Raw genomic sequence first — 21,917 nt, 5'->3', positions numbered from 1 at the left:
ACCTTCCAGAAATTAGAAGAGCGGAGATGAATATCGTGAACGCTAGCCTGAACAATCTTCTTCAACCAAACGAGCCAACTGATGAGGAACATTACAATTTTCCAGATGTAGAGTTAATCCCAGAAGATGAGCCAATGGAAAGAACTTCTACGCAAGCTCGTCAAGAAGCAAGCGAGGCAAATACCTACGCCTTAGAAGAAGGTGCTGTGGGTGGCGCTGGCCCTGTAGGGGTTTCATTAGCAGCACATCAAGAGCTTGTCAAACAAAATCAGCAAATGGTGTTAATATTGAATAAAGTACTAGAGCGTTTGCAAGTTCTTGAAGTGGCGCAAAATGAAACTCGCTACAGAACAGCCAATAGTACTGGGATAGAAAAACCTAAAAACTCAAATGGCCCCGAAAAAGCTACCGAAAATATACGAACCAAGCCAGCCGATTTTTTGGACTGGATAAAGGAAAAAAATGATTCGTTGAGTAGCGTGAGAAGCCATGAAGAGAATAAACAAAAAGAATCCCAATTGGGAATGAATAATGAAAATTCAAATACAAATATTAAGGGCAAACGTTGGCCCATTCATAAATGGAAAATCAGCTACGATGGCATGGACAATGGTCGTAGGCTGAATGAATTCCTCAAGGTGGAGTTCAATGCCCGTTCCGAAGGGTTTTCATCGATAGATCTGTTTCAAAATGCCCACCACCTATTGGTCCACAAAGCTAGATCTTGGTTGATGGAAGTCAATTCAAATGAGGAGCTAGGATCGTGGGAAAATTTAGTCAGAGAGTTGAAGGCTGAATTTTTGCCCTACGATGTAGACTTTGTGCATGAGCGACAAGTATCAGCGCGAAAGCAAGGCCCAAGAGAGAAGTTCCAGGACTTTTACTTGGACATGGCCAGGATCTTCAGGAGCATGTCTCACTCTTGGGATGAAAAAAGAAAATTTGAGGTACTGTTTAGAAATACTCGCGAAGACTGTCGCATAGCCATGCTGGCCGCAAACGTGGACAGCATAGCCAAGATGAGGGAGTTCGGAAAAAAATTCGACTCTATAAATTGGCAGTTTTATAAGCGGAGAGAAAGTCGCTCTAATATCGAACAGGTCGAAGAAATAGGAGATTCTAGACTTCCATATCCGGTTGATAGAATGCCGTCGAATCAAAGCCAAAATCGACCTCAAAATAGAAATTACAATTCCGGTCAAGACCGGCAAAGACAGAAAGGAAACTGGAAAGAAAAAGGAAATTGGAAAGAAGGAGGAAACTGGAAAGAGAAAGGAAATTGGAAAGGAAATAGAAATGAAAAAGAAGAGGAAATTCCTATAACAATCCACCCAAAACCAAAACAATGGGATAGGTCAGAAAAATATCAGCAAAGTGCGCCGAGTGCTAGTTCAACCAACGCCACGAACGCACTGAAGCGGATTGTAAATTCGTACATTCCAGTAAAAAGGAATACGTGTTTTAACTGCCATGAAACTGGGCATCATCATAACGAGTGTGATCAAGAAAAGAAAATTTTCTGCATGAAATGTGGCTTCCCTGGATTCGTGATTTCTGAATGCCCATATTGCGCAATAAAAAACGGTCCCGGGACTTCTCAGTGAGGCGAGGCAATCGGAGAAGCTCCCCAAGACCTCACGTAGTAGCTAGCACATCAGAAATACTCAGCAATTTAGGCTATTCGAAAGTGACTGAAGAAATTACTGAGAGTGAAGAGATAGCTTCAGTGCTCATCACTCTTAGTGATGATTCTAGGCCTTTCGCGAAGGTCGAGATTCTGGGTGTTTCTGTTGTTGGCTTACTCGACAGCGGAGCAGCAAAAACAGTTTTAGGCGTAGGGAGCAAAAAGCTCATAAACAGTTTAAAATTAAAAATCAAGCCCACCAATTTAACTTTAAAAACAGCTACGGGTCAAAACTTAAACGTTTTAGGGTATTGCGACGTTCCTCTTACCTTTAATAACACCACCAAAATCCTTCCGGTCATTATAGCGCCTGACTTAAACCGAGAATGCATCCTTGGCTATGATTTCTGGCAACGCTTCGGAATCCGTCCTACGGTTGACCAGACCATAGAGGCAGTAGAAATCCTAAAAAAATCAAATGAGCATTACAAAGATGAATTGAACGAGGATCAAAAGCGGAGGTTAGAGGCAGTGAAACGGCTTTTTCTTGCAGCTGTACCAGGTCGATTAGGACAAACAGATCTCTTAGAGCACAGAATTGAGATTAAAGAGGAGTTCCTGTCGGCTAGCCCCGTGAGAAAAAAATCCGTATCCGTGGAGTCCAGAAATCCAAAAGAAGATTCATTCAGCGGTCAAAAAGATGTTGGAAGAGGGGGTGATAGAACCGTCCAATTCGGAGTGGGCACTTCCAGTAGTGCCAGTCAGCAAGAGGAACAGTGAGGAGATACGGTTATGTTTAGATGCGAGAAAGCTTAACGAACGCACAAAAAGGGATGCATATCCGCTTCCGCATCAGAATAGAATTCTAAGCCACTTGGGGCCTTTCACCTACCTATCAACAGTTGACCTCACACAAGCCTTCTTGCAAGTTCCTCTTGAGAAGGAATCCAGAAAGCTAACAGCATTCTCCATTCCCGGCCTTGGGTTGTTCCAGTTCTGTAGGTTACCCTTCGGATTGGTCAACTCAACGGCAACTTTATCCAAAGTTCTAGATCGTGTTCTAGGTTACGGTGCTTTAGAGCCTTCGATTTTTGTCTATATAGATGACATCGTAGTGGCAAGTCATACATTCGATGAGCACCTAGAAAAACTAAAAGATTTGGCGTTGAGATTGAAGAAGGCAAATCTTCAAATCAATGTCGAAAAGTCGAACTTCTGTTGCTCTGAACTTCCTTATTTAGGCTATGTTCTATCCAGAGAAGGGTTACGACCTAACCCGGATCGAGTCCAAGCGATCCTGGGGTATGAGGTCCCTAGGTCAGTGAGAGCACTTCGTCGATTCCTCGGTATGATTAATTACTACCGCAGGTTTATCGACAAGTTCAGCGAACTCACTGGACCACTCACTGATCTACTGAAAAATAAACCGAAGAAGGTCCAGTGGAACAGAACAGCAGAAGATTCGTTCATCGCCATAAAGGAACGATTAATATCGGCTCCGGTCATGGCTAACCCGGACTTTGCATTGCCATTCGCAGTACAAACTGATGCTAGTGACAACGCAATTGCGGGGGTGTTAACACAGGTACAAAATGGCGAGGAGCGGGTGATTGCTTACCATTCCGAGAAGCTGAAGGGGGCAGAACTTCATTACCACGCAGCGGAGAAGGAGGGCTTAGCCGCTCTCCGCTGTATAGAAAAGTTCCGGGGGTACATCGAGGGAACTCGTTTTACCCTTGTTACAGATTCGTCGGCCTTAACGTTCATCATGAGGGCAAAATGGAAGTCGTCCTCGAGACTCAGCAGATGGAGCATCACCCTCCAATAATACGATATGGAGATAAAGCACAGAAAAGGAAAAGAAAATATTGTAGCAGATGCATTATCACGGTCTATTGAAACGATCGATACGGGCGACAAGTGGTTCACAAATCTATTTAAATCTGTAGAATCAGACCCAGAACGGTATATGGATTTCAAAATTGACAGTGGTAAACTGTACAAATTTGTATCCTCCCGCTCTGATGTTCTGGACTACAGATTTGAATGGAAACAGTGTGTCCCCGAATCAGCGCGTACACGAATCGTTCAAGAGCAACACGACGGAAATCTCCATATCGGCTTTGAAAAATGCATCAATCAAATAAAAAAACGTTACTACTGGCCACGAATGTCGGCCGATGTAAAGAAATACATCGCAAATTGCGAGTCGTGTAAAATAAACAAACATTCGACAGTGTCGACAGCGCCAATGATGGGGAGGCAGCGAGTCGCAACCAGGCCCTTCCAAATTGTCTGCATGGACTACATCCAATCGCTGCCCCGATCCAAGCAAGGCAATGCCCATCTTCTAGTAGTGATGGATCTGTTCTCCAAATATTGCCTGCTGGTACCAGTGAAAAAAATCACTAGCAGTAGCCTATGCAACATTTTGGAGGAGCAATGGTTTCGACGACTTGCTGTCCCCCAAATTGTGATTTCAGATAATGCTTCAACCTTCTTATCGAAAGAATTCCAAGGATTGCTAAAAAATTATGAAATTGAGCACTGGGCCAATGCACGGCACCGCAGTCAGGCGAATCCTGCGGAACGCCTGAATAGAACGATCAATTCCATGATTCGTTCATAAGTACGCACGGACCAGCGCCTCTGGGATTCAAAAATTTCCGAAATGGAATGCATCCTAAATAATACCGTACATTATTCCACGAAATTTTCGCCCTACAGAATCATTTTTGGGCATGAAATGATTACACGAGGGAGTGACCATCGATTGGAAGAAAACAGCAATAATGAGCTCAATGAAAACGAAAGAATAAAAAACTTCCAAAACATTAATAAAAAAATATTTGAGCATGTCAAAGACAACCTCAGAAAAAGCCATGAAACTACCGAAAAGCAATATAATTTGCGTCATAAACGGTACTCACCAACCTTCGATGTAGGACAGCGGGTCTACAAAAAAGCCTTCAGGCAATCAGCAGCGGGGTCAGCCTTAAATGCGAAATTGGGGCCCCAGTTTGTCCCGGTCATCATTATGGCCAAAAAAGGCACTAGCTCGTATCGGGTCTCCGATTTGAATGGCAGAGACCTGGGAGTGTTTTCCGCTGCAGACCTGAAAGCATAAAAAAAAAATCAATTAACGGTCACTCCATAAATAAGAGAAAATAAAAGAAAAAAGAATCATTTCATTAAAATTAAAAAAAAAAAAAAAAGGTTTAGATTCCTCTGGAATGATTGGGAATGTTCGACTTGTGAAGAAATCATTTTAAGCGAACACCCGAATAAAAAAAAAGGTAATCCACAAAAAAAAAAATAATCTCCCATAAATGAAAGGTGAACGAACTTTCAATCTAATGATAAACACACAGATCAATCAAATAAATCCAATTGGATTCTGCACTTGCACTTGCGCATACCATCACATCAGCTGCATAAGAACGTCGTAAAAACAGAATCGTCGGTTGCCAGCAAAGTTTCATTACATAGAGCGCAAGGCAAGTGGCTCTTTCCACGGAGAATGAGCTAGTGTGCGAATCAATATCAACACGCACACCATTACCTTGGGAAAAGCATATTGATCGATCAAAACAAAATCCAATTGGATTATGCGACATCATTCGCTCCAGCATAGGTCAGCTGCATGGCAACTCGTTGCGGACAAATTCGTTAAGAGCCGTGAGAATTTGCAACAACGAGCTCTGTGATGGCCGCTGTGTTGGATGTGGATGATAGTCAGCAAAAAAAAAAAAATACTAGGTCTCGACGAAAACCTTGACCTTGAAAGCGCACATGTTAGTGGCACACGGAACACGGCAAATAATTTTCACTTTTTCAAGAACACTCGCACTCACCTTATAGGGATTCCGCCGAAACGCTCCGGTTGTGACCAGCCAAGGCAGGCAAAAGAAGCATAATCCTCCTGTGAGAAAAATAAAACATTAATTAAATGCTCGAAGAGGATTTGTGTAAGAAGTACTTACCATTTCGTGCAACACTTGCCAGTCAACCGCATGGGAGCCGCAAACTAGAAGAAAATCCAGATTCTCTCTCATCCCTTCTTTCCTTCCTTCTTCTAACTTTGACAGTTCTACAGCAGTGTTCCCGTCCGAAAATCTTTGCTGCTCTTATCGTTTTAGCTCAAATAGAGCTGGGAGAAACTGCTCCATTGAAATTGTTTTATTAGTTCTGTTCATTCCAAAAATATTTTAACGCGTTTAAGTTAGTTTAGCTAGTTTTAATTTTTGTATTGTTTATTCCGGAATAAATTAGTGTACACTAGGAAATAAATTAGAATAAAAATAAGGTAATTTAGATAGGTCGTTTTTTTTTTAATTTGTTGTGTAAAAAAAAAAAGGTTAATAGTTTAAAATCTAGATGAATCTCATCATTGTTGGTTATTAACTGGTTGCCGTGGATACGCTGGAGACCGGAGTCGAAAGACGTTGATGGTCAGTAGAGGCCTAGCCTTGAAATAGAGAGGAGTTGGCTTGCCAACGATGATAACTTATGACCCCGTTCCACAACAGGCACTAGGAATTGGTTGCTTTTTCCAAATGAACCGACCCTGATCTTGTCGGAGGCGGGAAGTATTCTGAGATGGGTTTTGGTTAAAAAAATGGAACGCAGTCAAGCCCGGTTTAGAGTTCGTCTGGTTCAGAGCTATGTGTTTTAGTTTGGCGTTTCTTGCGTGTAATATGAAAAAAATATTAGCTTGCTAATATTTTTTTTACCCGAGCTGGAGGAGAGTGTAACCAAGGGAAAGTTTCTAGCCAAGATTGTCAAGATTCGTCGCGTAAATGTAAATGTCGAGGAAGTGCTAGTGATTAAGTGTAGAGTGGAGCGGACCTGCCTTTGAACCCGAAAAAGCCTCGAACGCAGCCAATCAACATATGCGCACAACGATATTGGCACACAGCACCAGATGGCAGCACCTGTCACGCATGAGGAGTCAGGGTTGAACACGTCAGCAGATCATGGAGGCTGAGTTGCTGAGGGGAAACCGGAGAAAGGGACAGAGGGGCAAGAAGGGTTAACGGCTGGGTACGGAACGCCATCGACCTTAAACAAAATGGTCATTATTAAGTTGTATCTCTGAGCGCGTACTACGGCAAGCCAAATCGGCCGAGTACGATTCGTTCCGCATTGGAAAATAGTGCCAAACCCGTGAAAGAAGCCCGACGCAAACTACGGACAACTACGGGACAGAGAACAACAAGCTCGTTTGTTTGTGGAAGGGATCTACCAGGACCCCGTAATTTACCCTTGATTTCCGGTATTGGTTCCCGAGGCAGCTCACCTGAACGCCGCGCCCATCCAGAACGTGGACGGCCCGCTGACTCCTGCTTGAGGGCGTCGTGACTTACCACCACGAAGTTATCGACGTGCCGCATACCACCCGTCAGCGCCGTGTGACTCCGCTGTAACTCATCAAGTCCCGGAATTGCGATAGCAGGCCGCGAACTACTCTTGGCTAACCGAACCCACCCTAGCAATTCGGTAGTTTCGCCGCGCAACTAGGAGGTCGTGATATTTCCGGTTCCTAACGAGGAGGAGGTGTACGCGAGAAGAGGGGCCCGAGAGCAGACGCGTGAGGTAGGAAAGATTGTGCCATTGTATATTGTATTGCGGATCCGTCGACAAGTGCCTTTTGTACCTTTGAGGAAGGGGAATAAAGTGGGCGAGCAAAGCTCGAAAGTTATTCATTTAGCGTTTCCTTGTAGTTCTTTGAATTCGAAAAGCCGACCCTGAGGCAAGAATTGGGGGAGTCTTAACAGTGCTGGGTAGTGACTCAACCATAGGTTACAAATATCAAGCTACGCTTACTTCCGATGTTTTCTTATTCTTTTTATGTTAAAAAAAACTGGAACATTGAAATGATTCATGAGGTGTTTTTTTAATTCCATAAATGCTGAAAAAGTAAAACTTTTTAACAATTTATTAAAACTTTCGGAGTATTTATTATCTATTAATAACTTTCAAGACTTCATTACTTTGCTGAAATAAGGAAAACTTTGGTAATTTACAGGTTGATGAATTGGAAGACGCAATTAACTCATAAGATATGAATTCTTCATTTTTTATGTTGTTGAGGATATTTCATAATTTTATTCCTGAAACATATTAACAATTTTGGCCTTCATTAGCAGTACGCAAATTTGTGTTAAAAATCGGCGATGAAGCAGAAATTATTCCAAAAATTTTTTTGATGTTGTTCCAAGGCTGTGCGAACAGGTGGAGTGTTTAGGTGTTTAACCCCCTCCCTCGCCATAGACTTTTTTTCCAATTGAAATTTTTAGATCAATAAATGAATTTACTATAGTAACCGGAAATTTCTTGATCCCAAAAGATGTTAAAAAATTGGCTCGCCACCGGTGGAATTTAGTCCTAAATCGTTCTAGGCCTAAGACATTTCATTTCACGACCTTATTTTTTATCGTAAGTTGTAAGTACTGTTAGTTGTCTCAAATCTCAACACACAAAAACCCTACCTTCAGAATGGGTTTTTAATAAGAAGTGTGACTGAATAAGTTCATGCATCGAATACTAATTTTACAGATCAACAAATTCGAAGCCATGTGACAGGTGTTCAATACTCACAATAGTCAATAGAATTAGCAAAAAAAATCTAAATCCTAGTATCCTATAGTTTATGACAATTCTTATTATAAAAAAAAATCGAAAATTTCATTATATGTCATGCTAATATGAAATATTCGTCATGAAACCATTTTTTTTTTCAAATTTACTAAACTGATTGAATTTTAAATATTTATGAAAGCAACCTCAAATCGTTTTTCAGGATTTAAAAAAATTTTCAAATGACATCATTTTTCTTCAGACTTTTTAGTGATAGTTTACAAATTTTTGAAAACTGTAGAAACTAACTATTAAGATAATTTTTCGTTACCTTCATCAAAAAATTATTCCTTTACAAATTCAGAATCGTTTTTTATGTAGAATTGTTAGATCATCAATTAGTTATCAATGATTGATTTCACTTCAAACTGAACTCAACTTAAAACTAATAAACGTCATATCACCAAAATCTGAAGGAAGATTCGAGTTTCCTTCAATGCATGAAAATGCTGTTTCCTTCGGCAACCAATTAAATTCTTTAAATAAGTTTTTAGATTGATAAGATGTTCTCTTCTTTGAAAAGTTTTCTGCTAAATAGTTGGGCCGGAACCAATTTCAAATCCTTCTTTTGTCACTCGGAGTTGGAACATTGCGAAGGGAGGGGGGACAATAAAAAATAATGCGAAAAACAAATAAATTGGAATAAATTGCACGAAAGCTTGTATGTAATAAAATTGCATACTATATCATTGCACAAAACCTATAAATCAAGTTATTTTTAAACGCAAAATTCAATAAAATCAAGAATATAAAAGGTGAAATAACTCCCATCGTTAAATATTTGTTTTTATAGTCTTGTAATCTTTCGGATATTTGATATTTTTTTTGGAAATTTACATAAAATACTTCAAACTTTATTTATTTCCCCCTTCGGGTTTTTTGAAAATTTCGAAAGGGGGGGGGGGGGTGACAAAAGAAGAAATTGATATTTGTTCCAGCCCTAATAAACTTGCCTTTTTCATTTTTGTATTTTTTTTTAATTTTCAAATAAATTTACCGAATTTTATAGCATCGCTTGATTTAGCCTCTTTTTTAAAGGTTTAAATAACTTTGTCTTTGTTTTCCAATCCTGAATTTTGTGTTTTGTAAAAATAATGTTCTTGGAAGCCTATAAACCGGAATTTTCGATAAGAAAAACATGTTTTCTACATTTTCTAGGACCCGATACTTCAATAGATGGCGACATAAAATTCAAAGTTTGGAATTTTTAACTACAGAACCTGCGCTCGAAAAAAAGAAATGTTTTACTTATTTTTATAATTTTAAATCATCTTTCTTGAATTGATGATCATTTTTTTTGATTAATCTATGGAAAGCTAAATTTTAATGCGCAATGTTAACTAAATAAGTGTATACTTCGTGCTTTCATTATTTACAACAAAACTGGGAATTCCTAATTTTTTCTATCACTGTCTTATTGGTCATTCAAGAAATCACCCCTTACCGAACCTGTGCATTGCCAATTTAAGCTTTCAATGATGAATTGAACATGTTGTTTTATAAACCCTCAATGGAATTTCAAATAGAACCCCCCTCCTCGTCCCCCAATGAACGGGTCCTTCGCACGGGCCTTTAGGGGAGAATGAGGATACTTGATCCCTGGGGATACTTGATTCCTTAGCTATATCTCGAAACTGGAATGTCTTACAAAGATCAAATGTTCTAGAAAAATGTGCCAAAATGAGCAAAATAACAATGCTTGTAGCTTAAAAAATTTTATCAAAATAATTGTTTGTGTAATTGAACTTTGTTTGAAAAATTTCACAAAATGTAACTTGAAGATCTTTTTCCATCACTTTAAAATGTTCCTTACATGGGAAAATTATGAAAAAAATATTTGTTCCAATGTATCAATCGTTTGAGCGTAAAATGAACTACATAATGCCATATTTTCAAAGCAATGGAAAACTCTCAACTTTTTTCAGAAAAAGTTTTCTAAAACGTTGATTATGGGTACAATTGATCCCCTAGAGTTGGGTACAATTGATCCCCCCTTCCAAACGGCATATTCTTCTTCTGAATTGATCGTTATGATTGCTGATTACGAAATTACTAATATTTATCCAAAAACTAATATATATCAAACAATTGTCTGAAGAAAAGAGCAAAAATAATTAATTTTCTCTTAATTATAAAAAATAGCGCCTTTAAGTATGCAATGTTATTAGCGTTGAGACAAAGTTATAGAATTTTCATCTATGTTTGCTATAAATTTGTGAAATGAGAACAAACATGATCAAAATAGTCAATAAACATTCTATCTTGAGGTTTTGTTTGATTTTTATACAAGGATTAAGGCTTCCTGAATAAAAGATCAAGTCTTCTTTAATAGGGGATCAAGTCTCCCCTAACTTCAGAAAAATCGCAATTTTTTTACTCCCACGAAAATGCTTCTAGTTCATCAATGGGTTTAAGTATCGATCTAATTTTTGGAGCATAGAAACTTGAAGTTACAAGCTGTCAGAAAATGTCAAAGACGACGAGTTGCTAAATTTTTCCAAAAAGATATGGTGAAAATAAGAAAAAGGGATCAAGTATCCCCACTCTCCCCTATAGTTCACCAATTTCCGATTCTCAACAGGGCTATAATTTCAACCAAATAAGTTTAATTCAAATAAGTAATAGAATCCATCCAAAAATGTCCTCAAGTGTGGAAATCGTTTCTGATGAAATTGATTACTAGACATTAGTTTTGGTTGACTCGTATCGAATTCTCGCCATAGAGTTATTTGCGGGACAACATGTGGTCCAATAACATAGGAAAAAAATCAATTTCAATCTTTTGCCTGTTGCTAGATGCTAGGAGTCGTGTTGACTGAAAAAATGCAATAAAACACTTCTCACCAAACCTGACCTTTGCCAATGCCTCGTGTGGAGCGAAATAAATTACTCAAAAAATCTAGCAATAAAAACCAATTGTCACTTTAAATGTGTAGAAATACTTTTGAATTTACTTATTTAAATACTAAAATAAAGTTTCTGTGTTTTGAGTTCTAAATTGATTTTTAATTTGAAACGGTAAATTTCAAAACCTGGAGGATTGATTCACCGTATGTGTCATTTTCCATCAATTTTCCATTCATATCATTTCTTTTCGCTCACCACACCACATCGAAAGGATACTTTCAAATGCTCATTTGGGCGGGGAAAGCTGGAAAAACGATCGGTTGCACTTACTCAGCATCGCTTTCCTTCTCAACATCGCCACCCCCTAAGCGTCAAGCTAATGTTCATTTGTACATCTACAGGTGCCAGTCTGCTGAAAATTCGCGAAGAAAGTGTAACCATTTGACGGCTTTTGCTCGGTGGCTCTGCTAATTTTCGCACGTTTTTCCATGTTTCCATGGGTATCGAGCCGGGACCAATCCTGCAGCAGCTCGCTCTAGTCTACGTCGTGATGGTGATGGAAAGAAAGTTATGATGAGACCCTAATTGGCCAGTAGCACACCTGAATGTGCAGCGACTAGGGTGGTTCAAAGAGGTGACCTTTTTTTTCGGGAAATTTCAATATAAATTGTTTCACAAAAAAATTGGAACGCGGAGTTAAAATGTTTGAAGACTTAATTCGTGTCAAAATTTTCTCATGAACCACCTTAGTAAACTGCATCGATATGTTTTCATGGCAAACATAAATACATAACCATCTGCAGCACTGTTCTAGAAAGGCTCTGAAGCAGAAGAGTCGTTGAGAGACAAAAAAAATCAACAACGACACCCACCACTAAACCTGTAGAGTTAGAGATTTTAAATTTCCCCCATCTAACACTTTCGAAGGTGCAATACCGGAAAGGGAAAATTCTCACCTTCCTCAATCTCACATTTTCCCCCAATCGAGTAAAATGCCACTTGCAGCAGGAACATTTCCCGTAGCTCACAAATTATGTTGCATTATTGACGAGCTCTGATGGTCATAAAATGCTGATGAAGGGTTATGATAAAGAATGAATAAATGGGAATTGCAGAACAAAAACAACGAACGGCGAGGAGAATTCATTGAGGCAAACGTGAGTTCCGGCTTGCTTTCGACAAGAAATGGCCCCCGAGAAGAATATGGATGGCAAAAAAAGGGTTGTGCTAAAACGTCCTCTCGAGTATGAGCGTGATGAATTTACAATGATCACTCCAGCACTTGCTTCTTCCATCATCATCACCATCATCAGATTCCGTTCTTCCGAGGTTCACTTTTATTTTCCATACACGTCAACTAATGCCATCATCAGGAACCAAACCAGAGACGAAGTTAGCCAGATGGGGGATTCTATTCTGCCGGAACCGATGAGAAGTGGTTGAAGGTTGGAAGCAGAGTTGAGCAACAGGTGCCCGAGTCAGTCTGCTGCTTGACCTGTTGGAGTGGCTTTCATGATTAAAGTTTCATTAGAGTGAAATTTCTTTGACGTTGGGAATCCTTTTTTGTCTTCTGGATATCTTTCAAGAGGTATGAGAGAAATGACAATCAAATTGGATCGATCCTGATACATAATATTCATGAGCCATAAAAATGTTCATCAAGAAGCATTAGTTTCAAGGATCTGTTGTCTCATCTTGAACAGAATTATTTTGTTACCTTAGAAAAGACGTTTTACCACTATTTTTCTCCCATCTCCATGTACTAATTTTTTAACCTTTAACCTACCTTCCTATTTTTGACCGTAAAAGTCCTACATTTCTTGTCTGTTGTTGCGAAAGTTACAGTTCGTAAAATATTATTTGTAAGAAGAACCGCCTCATCGGGGGAAGAGGGGTTTGGCAACTAATTTTTGACTATGATATTTTTGCTCAAACAATTCATGAATGATACAAATTAAACAGAATTGTTTTATATTAAAGGGTGATACGGTCAAAATTTGGTCAAGGAAAAACGCGTGTAAATCGGTGAAATCGTTTTTTTTAAATCAAATTAATTTTTTTTCAAGTTTAATTAGTTTTAAATTCAGGAAAAATATTCTGTTTTCAAAATCCAAATTGCCGGGCCTTACACTTAACCCCTGCCATCAGATTTTGTACAGCCACCTTGTCCATCTTCTTCTGGCTTTCTGCGGCAGTTTGCCTTGAACTGCTGCTCGTCCTTAGCAGTTTTTTTGGTCTTCTTTAGGTTCCGCTTGACAATAGCCCAGTATTTCTCAATTGGGTGGAGTTCTGGCGTGTTGGGAGGGTTCTCGTCCTTGGGAACCACCTGCACGTTGTTGGCGGCGTACCACTCCATGGCCTTTTTACCGCAATGGCAAGATGCCAAATCCGGCCAAAACAGTACGGAACAACCGTGTTTCTTCAGGAAAGGCAGCAGACGTTTATACAAACACTCTTTCACGTAAATTTCTTGGTTGACAGTCCCGGAAGCTATGAATATGCTGCTTTTCAAGCCACAGGTACAGATGGCTTGCCAAACCAGATATTTCTTTGCGAACTTTGACAGTTTCATGTGCTTGAAAATATCTGCTACCTTTCCCCTTCCTTTTGCCGTATAAAGCTCCTGTCCCGGAAGCTGCTTGTAGTCGGCTTTGAGATAGGTTTCGTCGTCCATTACCACACAGTCGAACTTCATCAGCATCGTCGTGTACAGCCTCCGGGATCGCGCTTTGGCCGTCGTATTTTGTTTATCATCACGATTTGGAGGCACTACCTTCTTGTAAGTCGATAGTTCGGCTCATTTTTTGGCTCGATACACGGTTGTAGACGATACACCTAGCTTATTTGCGGCATCTCGGAGAGAAAGGTTAGGGTTTCGCTTGAAACTACCGGCAACTCTCTTTGTTGTCTCAGCGGCTTCCGGTTTTCGTTTTCCCCCCGATCCAGACTTCCCGTCTGTCGGCAAACGTTCCCCAAACTGTTTAATTACATTTGTAACGGTTGATTTGGCAACTTTTAGCGATTTTGCCAGCTTTGCGTGCGAGTAGCTCGGATTTTCGCGATGCGCGAGCAAAATTTTGATACGCTGCTCTTCTTCCTTGGACGGCATTTTGACAACTACTGAAGAGTGAATTCCAAAATCAAGTTAGGAGCAACATTCTACACACACACACACACACACACACACACACACACACACACACACACACACACACACACACACACACACACACACACACACACACACACACACACACACACACACACACACACACACACACACACACACACACACACACACACACACACACACACACACACACACACACACACACACACACACACACACACACACACACACACACACACACACACACACACACACACACACACACACACACACACACACACACACACACACACACACACACACACACACACACACACACACACACACACACACACACACACACACAGGTTTTTTAAATGCAAAATTGAAAGAAATACGTCAAGTTCTATCTAATCTTCCCAATTCATGATTCTGTGCCTTGAACATTTTTCCACATATAGAAGAACTATTTTACAAAAGTTTCTGTTATTTATTTAATATTTAATCTGATGAGAATATCATTCTTTATAAGAAAAATTCAAATAATCCGCATTATTTTTTTAATTTCAAACACATTGCATGAAAACTATTTTTTTTTTTTGAAGATATGAATTTGTAATAAAACATTTGGATTTAAATTATAAATTTTGAAATTCCTGCTTTGGCCCTGACTGTAACTTTGTTTCTTAATTTTGCATAAGATTTTGCATTTTTATCTGTTTCTCAAATTTTGATTTGAAATTGTTATTTTAATTTGAGATACAGAATTGTGGCTCTAAATGAAATCCAATTTTAGGTTCCGAATTTTACTCTTGAACTCTTTTATCTGTATCTCTATGGAATTTAAATTTTTTCCATTACTTTTTTTTTCAATTCTTAGTTTAAATTTGAACGTTATTTCCCAATTGCTATGATGCAAAAATTTATTCTGCTTTCAGTCTTTCTTCTTTTTTGTTAATTTTACATTAATGTTACTTTTAAGTCTAATCATTAGGATCAATACGTGATCTGTTGATATATAAACAATAATTAATCTGCTTTCGATGCTTTGCAATCAATCATGAAAAGAAAAATCTATCTACTATATGTTTTTGATGTATTCTTAATCAGAGAATTTTGGAAGATGATAGATTTCTTAAATAAATTGGATTGAATTTAAGCTTTAATCAGAGTTTTAAAGTAGAATAACTATCAATGCAACATTTGCACGTGATGTATTAACAATTATTGTTTGAAGACACCAGACCTAATTGTTGACAATTCAATATTATTAAAAAATTATAATAAATCAACTCCAGTTTTTTGTTTGGTTTTGCAAGTAATGTGAATAAATGTGGCAAAAATTGGGCTTTTTTCAAAAGTTTTTGGCTTGTTGGTCTGGACCGCTACTTTATAAAATTACAAAATTGAATATTTGATCATGCCCGTGTAAAACCGGATAATCTAGAAATATACTCGTTTCAAGTTTCTTGATATGTTTAAAATATCATATGAATGGGACGGCATATGAAAAAAAAAATTATTTATGACCAAAGTCATAATATGGTTTAAGAAATCCCATTTATATTTAATGCCGTATTTGTTTTCACCCTGGTGGTCCACCAGTTGTGCACCAAGTGCTGTCAAAGCGTTTTTTTATATGAAGATGACAGCAGTTAGTGCACAACCGGTTGGCCACCAAATGAAAATAAATATGGTATTAATAAAGTTAAAGATTATCAAAATTTTGGTAAAAATTCTTAAACAAAGAATGAAGTTTTGAAGATAGTTGCTTAAAATTGTGTGAAATTGAACATTTTTCTGTGAATTCGACTACCTTGCTCAAAATCTCAGTGCAATGGTCCAATGAAGAACTTCAATTTTTGACACGAATGACAAAACATTGGTAAAGTGACACAATACAAATTAACAAAAAGAAACTTCAATTTTAAAAATGGGGTTTTTATCGTTTGTAGGGAAAAATCGAAGTTTTGAGCACCAGTTTAATTGTAGAAAAAATCACAGAAAGTCAGCGGTTCAACGTCGAATGCTAAGAAGACGGTGATTTCTTTGAATATATATTTTTTACACTCTTAGTTATCACTGTGGTAGGCTCCAGAAGATTTTTAAATGGATGTGATGACGAATAGTATCATCGGTTTTAACAAGAATGTTGTAAGAACGAATGTTCGCCAAGAAGCACCATTAAAAAATTCAGACTATTTAAAAAATAACAAAGACTGATGTACCTTTTTAATATCGGGTATTTAAAAAGTCGTGTTGAATTTCGGTTTTTTAAATACGTGAATTCGTTTTATTTTCCCTTTTTTAGATTTGTTTTCGCCTGAAATTTGTAGTTATTAAAATGAAATTTTTCGTGTGGCTTATGCTCTCAGGTAAAATATTATTCATTTCAATTGATAAATGTTCGTGTTGTTTTATGTACCTCGTATGCTTTAAATTTCCTGATAAGTTTTTGAGCTATTAAACACAATTTGTATGATAAGTTCTTGAGCTACATAACAAATATTTTTTTTTGGAACCCTCATTAGAGGCCTTAAAATTACAAATTAAATTTCATCTGCCTAATGAGTTCTCGAGATATGACAAAACTGTATGAGAGCCCCCTTCATCCTTTTCCTTCTTCCGACTGGAAAAGAAAGAAAATGTTTTGAAAAATCATAAAAACATTGCCCGTATAAAATACATTTTCATGCCTAATTTGTGTCCATTGGCTTGATTAGTTCTAGAGCTGTGCAAAAGTTGTATGCAAGCCCCTCTCTTCCCTTTGTACGGTCCTATTAAAAGGACGAGTAGGTGCCAAATAATCATGAAAACACTTTTCGCATTCAAATACCCTTCTATTCCTTAGTTGGTTTCATGTGTTTAGTGTTCAAATCCCCCAAAATAAAATATACGGAAGCCCCTCCACGTTTCTTATTCTCCCACTGAAAATCGAGAGGAGTCTAAAATAAAAAAAAAAAAATACGTATTCAAATACTTTTCCATTGCAAATTTGGTTAAATTTGCTAAATAAATTATCGAATTATGCAAAAAAAAATGTATAAGAAACCCCCTTCTCCTTTCCCAGTCCCTAATTGAAATGGATGTACAATCAATCTTAGAAATATTTTTGTACTCAAATATCCTCTCCTACCAAATTCGGTTCCGTTTTCTTGGTAAATTCTAGAGTTTCGAAAAAAAAATTGTATGGAAGCCCCTCTTGGCACTTTGTATCTCCCCATTAAACGGAGAGAGGCGTGCTTAATTATCTATGAAGCTTTTTACGTACCCAAATACCCCTCCATGTCAAATTTGGTTCCATTTACTTGATAAGCGTTCGAGGTACGCAAAACAAAGCAGGAATGTGCCACTCCCCCATTCCTACCCTCTCAAGGAGGGAGGGGTCTGAATTTGGCATAGAAACATTTCTCCTTTTTAAATACTCTTCCATACAAAACTTGATTCCATTTGCTTTATTGGTTCTCGAGTTTCGCAAAAATTTTCATGGGTGGCCTCCTACCTATCTCGCACTGAAAGGAAGGGAGTCCTAAATAATCATAGAAATATTTGACGTACACAAATGTTTCTCATGTTAAATAAAGTTTTACATAAAAGTTTTAAAAAAAGTATTCATAATTCAGTAAACCTGCTTCTGCATTCTACAACTTGATTCGGTAATCAATATTTTTGAACATTTCCTATACTAATAGACTGGAATCAAAATATCGTTTCAAACATAAAGATTTTTCTTTCAAATTGAAATAACAAAAAAATAACTCGAAAAAATAAGAAAAATAAACAAAAAGCGTGAAACTGTTTGTTGGTCAGTCTTTTTTTCGAAGCGTACTTTATTTTAGAGATCATTTTCTATTTGCTCCCGAATGAAATTTTCATTTGGCATATTTATGTTTTTAAAAACTAACATTAAATCTCAATGTGAAGAAAAAAATTTTTTTTCTTAAGCTCGCTTAATAATATGAAGGAGATGAAACTTTTTCTTTAACAACCATTTATTTTTATAATCGATAGCACTCACGCCGAATAAGAAAATCCTTGAAAACTGAAATGGCAACTTTTGAGCAAAAGAAACATCAATCATACGAAGAACAAGTGCTAATTTTGCATCATTACTTTTTTTATGGAGGCACCCTGAAAGCCCTAGAAAAAACTCCTCCATCAGACCTTGAGCCAAGGTTAACGAAAATTTTGTGTTCTGACGAAAAAAAAAAAACTGACTTTCTGTGATTTTATCCAAAAATTCTGTGACGATTTTCTGTGATGCTTTTTCCATTAATTTCTTTCAAAAGTCATGTAAAATTGCATTTTTTTTACATTTTACTTAAAAAAAAATCAATAAACATTACCAATTTTATCACATTTTTTTATGCAAAGATAATTATCCAAAATTCATATGGAAATTAAAAAAAATTGAGAAAACGTCCAAAATTTGAAAATTCTGTGAAATCTGTAAATATTTCTAAAATTCTGTGTTTTGTGACACAGATTCTGTGCTGATAATTGGCTCAAAATTCTGTGAAATTATAGATTTTTCTGTTATTTAGGCAACCATTCCTTGAGCATCACTTTGACACTCCTCGCTTAAAACCGCTATACCTCTTTTGTTTCTCAACTGATTTTTACAAAATTCATAGCTTTAGAAATCTCGTAATGTAACTCAAATATTCACCTACATCACTTCAGATTTCCTTTATTCAAAGTCTAAGAAAAAAAAAATCCGAAAAACTAGCTTCGGGAAAAGGATTGTAGATCAGCATTTCCTCGCAACCTCTGAAAATTCTTTAAAAATTTTTTGTTTCGTATTTTTTAAATATAATGATGCGAAAAAGTGTTAAATTTTGTCGTCTTTCCAATCATTTTTTTTATTTATCTGGTATGACTTGAACAATTTTGACGGTTCTTTGATTGAAAAGTAGGGTTTTTACATCACTTTTTTAATTTTTTTGTTGTCATGGTCTGAACAAATTTCATAAAATATATCCTTGTGCGCAACGTATGGCTTCTAACTTCAGCTTTCTTGGACACTAAATATTTTTTTTAAGCATACGATAGTCTATAGTCTTTTGTCCGAATCAATCGATTGAGAAACAAGACATATATAGTAAATAGTTTTAGCCAGGAGTGTCAAATTGACACTCTAGGAACTCTAACGGCTATAAATTTCTGAGGCGGCTTAACTTATTTTACTTCGATTTGAAACTCACAAACATTTTCAAGTAAACATTTTTGAGCTGATTTAACTTTTTGAAGGGCGTTGAATCTAAATGAGAAGGTAATTATTTTTGTAACAGCTCTTTTAGTTCAGGAGATTTAAGGGTGTAAACATAAAAAATAAGATAAAAAATTAATTTAAAATATTTCTTCTCAATTTCTGCAGGTTAATATAGCATTTGTTTGTTTCTAAGCTAAATGTAAACTAATATTACCACATTGCCCGGTTCTATCCAGGGTTGCCCGGATATTTAAAACAAAATTTGGGAACATTCTTGCCTGGACCGGTTGCCAGGATTTCATTGAAAAATGCCTGAAGTTTGCCCGGTTTTACTCACTTTATTTGGCAAATAAAACAAAAAAATACAAATAGTGTTGTTATTTTTTTTTTTCAAATTATGCTTGCAAAACGAAATTTTATGAGAAATTTTTATAACAGTACACATGAAAGGTTTTTGGGATTCAAAATCTGTCGATGAGTTTTGACGAAATTTTTTTTTCTCAATTTTTGTTGAGTGATTTCCGAGTTTTGACTAAATTTCCTGTATACTGCCCAGATTTTTGGAAGTCAATTTTGAAATCGAATTCCCGGATTTTGCCAGGTTTTTATATAAAATTGCCCGGATTTTTCCGGTCCGGATACGTGCTGAAAAAAATCTGGCAATCTTATTCAAAACCAAAAGTTCACTTCCTTTAAAACTACGAGTAGTTTTTGCTTTTGCCAATGAAGTTACAAAAGTGTTTTTTGTTCGTTTTTCCCTATTTTCTATGGAAATATTGATGTAAAATATGATAGTTTTGGAACAAAGACTAAATTAGAGTAGTTTTTACGAAACATATTTCTAAATGCTTTGCAATCTGTCGTTGAAGTTTTTGAAGAAATTTTTTTAGTAATTGAGTATCAAAACAGTTAACTCATGGTATATCTGTATATGAATCATATCTCTTTTTCATCATTTTTGGACGCGCGAAAAATTTCTTCATACATACAGTTCGCAAACTATTGCAGAAGAAAGTTTTTCCCTCCCCAGGTAACACAAGTCCTAGTTATTTCATCTTTCTCCAAGGATCAACCGTTTTACCTTCGCGTAATCTTTTGTTCGACAAGAGCTATTTTTTCCTGTTATTTTTTTTTTACTTTCCATTCCTTTCGATAAGAATTTTTTGCACTCCATTCACAGGGGACCTTATTTCAAGAGTCACTTTTCTTTTGCGCTATAGAACCTAAAAGTTTTTCACTTTCTTATGCTAGAGAAAATATTTTTTCTTTTGGGTTTTTTATTCTTTAGACAGACAATGAAACTTGGTTACGTACTCAAGGGATATGCATTACATTTTTTTCGGAATTTTCTGTCTCACGCAAAGTAAGTTGATAAGAATGCCAAGTATTTACTTTTCATACAGAGCAAAAATAATAAATACCGAGAGATAAAAAGGAGGCAAAAAAAACTGTAGAAATTTCCATTCGAAATATGTAGTTCAAATAAATAAATTAGTTCTGTAAACCGGCACTTGTTCTGCTATTTTAGAACCAGCAGAAAAGCGCTATTTAAATACTAATCCCTTCCATTCGTTCCACTTAGCGGAAGAAAAAAAAAATATCAGCAGACAGAAAACATAAATTTTCACTCCTCAAGCCGCCTTTCTACGCCGACATTCGACAAAGAAGTTTCCTTGATCTAGCCGAGTGATGCGATTTTTCCACCCCGGCTAGAAGCAATTTACTCGGATCCATTTTTCCGGCAGCCTAGTAGTTGTAGGCACTTAGCCCGTTTCGTTGATTTTTTTCCTTACGTTGATGTTGTTCATTCGTAGTTCGTCTAGGAAACGGAAATCTCGACAGAGCCGTACAAAGTTGGAGGAATAAGTATTTGTTCGCGTTTCTTCTCCCGGGGCTGGCTTTCGACAACTATGAGGAGCACAGACTTTTAATTTGATTGCTCCTTTGTTAAGGCGCAGCGGTCGGCTTCAAAGTTTTCCGGAGAAGATTCAAGAATTTATCTTTGCTCTGTCTGTGAGCTTTCTCGAGAACTCTTTGATGACCGATTCGGGTAAGGAGTTTAATTAAAAGCCCAACGGATTCATTACGAATATCTTGTCGGATTGTTTGACGGAAAGTTGCGGAAAAAACTACATTTCACGTACAGTTGGAATTTTTCAAATTAGTTTTGTTAAATCACAAGAACATCGATTGCAATAAGAGATGCTGTGAAGCATTAATAATTCGAATCCTATCTGGCTCAATAGATCGACACTAATTGATGCAAAAAAACACATCAAGCAAATGTAGGTGTGCTCTCATTCAAAACATTGATTCAACATGAGGCTTTAAGCACCAGTCAACCACCCGTTTCTAATTGCGAAAGAAAGGAAAAATTGATTGTACCGCAAATTTTTAATCAATAGAGCATATGTTTACATTCAAAGTACAGCCTGGGTTTGGCTTTACTATACTTTTTCTTTTTGTTTTGTCTTTAATTTGGATTT

The 21,917-nt window shown here is 37.1% G+C and overlaps 1 protein-coding gene across 3 annotated transcripts in view; it reads left to right on the top strand.

Moving 5' to 3' along the window:
• The window catches only part of LOC129757329 (calcium uniporter protein, mitochondrial), a 480,797-nt gene that overhangs the window by 361,402 nt on the left and 97,478 nt on the right, over nt 1–21,917 (top strand). The gene's annotated exons all lie outside the window — the stretch shown is intronic.

The sequence above is a fragment of the Uranotaenia lowii genome, chromosome 3, assembly GCF_029784155.1.
Source record: "Uranotaenia lowii strain MFRU-FL chromosome 3, ASM2978415v1, whole genome shotgun sequence".
In the NCBI taxonomy this organism is placed as follows: domain Eukaryota; kingdom Metazoa; phylum Arthropoda; class Insecta; order Diptera; family Culicidae; genus Uranotaenia; species Uranotaenia lowii.
Note: the sequence above shows the minus strand (reverse complement) of the source record. Positions and strands in the feature narration are given on the sequence as shown.